Source organism: Macaca thibetana, chromosome 20 (genome assembly GCF_024542745.1).
Source record: "Macaca thibetana thibetana isolate TM-01 chromosome 20, ASM2454274v1, whole genome shotgun sequence".
Classification (NCBI taxonomy): Eukaryota; Metazoa; Chordata; class Mammalia; order Primates; family Cercopithecidae; genus Macaca; species Macaca thibetana.
The window spans coordinates 43,561,899-43,565,680 of NC_065597.1; the positions used below are offsets into that span (position 1 = coordinate 43,561,899).

The 3,782-nt window shown below is 51.4% G+C and overlaps 1 pseudogene; it reads right to left on the reverse strand.

Annotated features, from left to right (window-relative positions):
• Positions 1 to 713: 713 nt before the first annotated feature.
• Positions 714 to 2,610, reverse strand: LOC126944923 (molybdenum cofactor biosynthesis protein 1-like; annotated as a pseudogene).
• Between the last annotated feature and the right edge of the window lie 1,172 nt (positions 2,611 to 3,782).

Consider the following 3,782-nt stretch of genomic DNA (forward strand, 5'->3'; position numbering starts at 1 on the left):
AGAGAGGTGGGTGGAACAGCCGTGAGCACGGCCAGGTGTGGGCTATGTGGTCCGCCAGGAGTCCTTAGGGCTGTGGCCCACGTGTGCACATCCTGTTTCAGAGGAGGGGGCCTGAGGAAAGGGAGCCAACAGGACCAGGCAACTGTTAAGCTGAAAGGCTGCAAGTTTGATGGGACATAGACTTGGGCAGAGGGAGAGATGAAGTCAGGACAGGGCAGGGGTGTGGCTTTACAGACTTAGGGAGGCAGAGCTGCTGGGGAGATGCATTCTTCAGGCAAGCTTGTGCTTTGCTGTCCTCAAAGTGGGTTCCTCTGCTTAATGAGCCCTTAATCTCTCCCCAGGAAAGTAGGAGAAGAGAAAACCCAAAATGAGAAGGAAAATTTCTGGGCTGGACTGTCTGAGACTGGTTGTCTGAAATAGTCCAGAAAGAACATGATTTCTCAGTTATCTAGCATTGCTTGTTGCAGTCCAGCTCCCATGACCTTAGTGTCCTAGAAGGCTTAAGGGCCTGCTGGTATCCTCCCTATAGAAAGGAAGCCCCATCAGTCATTAAAGATCATCTAGCAGCAGGCCTAGTAGTAGAGCAGGCTGACTTCAGGTTTAGTGCTCAAGGTAAACAGTGACTGTGATTAAAGGAAACTGATATTTTTCCCTCAGCTTAAATTGCATCCCATCTCCAGACCTGGCTGGGCCATGGGTGAGAAGGGCAGGAACTAAGCCCGATGGAAGTCCCCCTGCTGGCCGCCGGTCTTGCTAATGAGCTTGATCTCCTCCAATATGATGTCCCTGCTGATAGCCTTGCACATGTCATACAGAGTGAGGGCGACCACTGCACCAGAGGTCAGGGCCTCCGTTTCCACTCTGGTGGGGGCCCCGAGTCTGGCAAGATGCCCAGATCTCCATGGCATGGCACGTGCTGTCCAGCTCCAGCTGCACCTGGAACGTGGCTCAGGACCACATGGTGGCACAGAGGGATCAGCTGGCTGGTCAGCTTGGCTGCCTGGACTCCAGCCAGCTGGGCCACCACCAGGGCATCTCCTTTCTAGAGCTGGTTCTGCTGGACAAGCTTGAAGGCTACAGGCCCCAGGAGGACCATGGCTGAGGCCACAGCCACCCGCTCTTCCTGCTCACATCTACCATAGCTTCCCGTCCTTCCAAGTCCACATGCGTTAGTTGTTCTGAGGTTAACTGGGGTCCTGAGGGGGCAGCAGGAGCCCAGGAACCTGGGCTAAGGCACTTTCAGTTGGCATCTGAGTCTGCATGGGAAGTGTAGTGTCTCTGAAAAGAGCCACACCCTAGCTGCTGCTGGGCTAGAAGAGGGGTCTGGGGAACCCTGTATCCTTTCCATAAAGTGGCCATCTGGCTAGAGAAACTCATTCTGGATCTTAGACCCTGACCATGGAGGGGGTCCCAGGAGGAAATGCTTGGATTAGCTGGTGGGGAATCGTGGAACATCAAAAATGACTTGATGGGTCACCGGTTATTCATCTGGGAAATACTGAACATGCCTGCATGCTACCGCTTCTTCCTGCCCACGGCAGCCCGGATGATTCTCAGCAGCTCCTGCTTGGAGGCCCCAGCTTGCAGTGATCCCGTAGAGATACCTCAGAGTTTCCAAAAGAGGCAGACCTTGAGGTTCCCATCAGCTGTGATTCACAGGCGGTTGCAGGTCCCACAGAAATGTTCAGACATGGACATGATGAAGCTGATCTGGCCTTGGAATCCAGGGATTTTTAAAGACCTTGGCTGTCCTGGATTCCTCCTCTGGCAGCTTCTCCAGCTCTGGCCATTGCTGCCAGACAGTTTCTAGCATCTTCTTATAGCTGACCATCTTCTTGAAGTTCCACTAGTTACCATCAAAGGGCATGTACTCTATGAAGCGCACATCCAGGGGGAGGCCCTCGGTCAAGGCCACAAAGTCCAGGAGTTCATCCTGGTTAAGGCCTGGCATCACCACACAGTTCACCTTCACAGGGTTGTACAGCCCGTGGCCTTGTGGATGCCCTCCATGACCTTGTGGAAGCCTTTCCTGCGGACGATGAACTCAAACTTGGCAGGCACCAGTGTGTCCAGGCTGATGTTGATGGCGCTGAGACCAGCCTTGTGAAGCTGGGGCAGCAGCCGGGCCAGGTTGATGCCATTGGTGGTGACACCGATGGTCTTCAGCCCTTCCAGCCGCTGGAGCGGGGCCACAATGTCCACCATGTCCGGCTGAATGAGCGGCTCTCCGCCCATGAGCCGGAACTTTTTCCACGCCTTCCTTCACAAAGAGCCAGGCAAGGGTCAGGATCTCCTCTGTGGTCAGCAGGTTGACCTTGGGGGTCAGCGGGACCCCTCCTCGGGCATGCAGTACTGACACATGAGGCTGCTCTTCTCCATGAGGGAGATCCGCAGGTAGCTGTGCTGCCAGCCGAAGCTGTCTGTGAGGAAGGCGGAAAAGGGGGCCTTGTGCTAAAAGGGGGCCTTGTGCTCCCGCAGGAACTGCCTCCGCCTGGACACCTCCTCTCAGGCAGCTTGCGCGGACTCGCCGGGGCGGGGCGGCATCACCGGAAACCCTGAGCTGCAGCTCGGGGCGTTGGACCTCAGGAGCCGCCTCAGCATCCGGGACATCCAGGACAAGCTGTGTCTGTCACCTTTCATCAATAAAGTACAATCTTTCTTAGACTTCCTCTCACAAACCCTCTAGCAAAGCAAACTTCCACTTAAATCTCACTGGCCAGAACTAAGTCATATGACCACACATAGATGCAAGGGAACCTGAAAAAACCTACAGGAAACTGGATTGACTAATTGGCTTATATCAATAGTTCTCAACCCTGGTTACATATTAGAATCTCCTAGGGATATTTTAAGTGTACATCTCTGAACATGGTCTTATCCTAGGTTCAGTGGTTCTCAACCAAGGGCAAGTTGGCAATGCCTGTGTACAGTCTTGATTCTTGTAACTGGGGGGAGGTGCTCTCGGCCCGCAGCCGGCTTCGGGAGCACACTGGCCGAGCAAAAGCGATTCTCCTACCTCAGCCTCCTGAGTAGCTGGGATTACAGGCATGCACCACCACGCCCGGTTACTGTTTTTTATTTTGAGTAGACGTGGTGGTTCCCCATGTTGGCCAGTCTGGTCTCGAACTCCTGACCTCAAATGCTCTGCCTGCCTCGGTATCCCAAAGTGCTGAAATTACAGGCGTGAGCCACCGCGCCAGGCCCATCTACTTTATGTTTCTATAGATTTACCTTTTCTGGATGTTTCATATAGATGGAATCACACAATATGTGACCTTGTATGATTGGCTTCTGTCACTTAGTGTAGTGATTTCAGGGTTCATCCATGTCGTAGGGTGTGTCAGTGCCCCATTACTTTATGATGGCTAGTCATAAAGTAATGTATGTATAGACTACATTTTATGTATAGACTACATTTTGCTTATCCATTCGTCAGTTGATGGACATTTAGACTGTTTCCACCTTGGGCTGTTATGAATAACGCTGCTGTGAGCGTTCATATATAAGTGTTTGTGTGCACTTGTGTTTTCAATTCTTTTGGATATATGTATATGCAACTGTTTTTATTTATCCCTTTATACTTCCTGTTATGAGAGATGAAGATTTAGCTTGTTTACAGTATTCTCTCTCCTTCCCATTTCCATCCTACCAGTTGAGTATCTGTTTTTACTTCTTCCTTTTATTAACATTTGTAACTGTAGTAATTGTGATTGATTTTCACTCAGATGACAAAAAACTGCCTACGGCAGCTTAAACACAAAGAAATTTGTACTCACTTAACA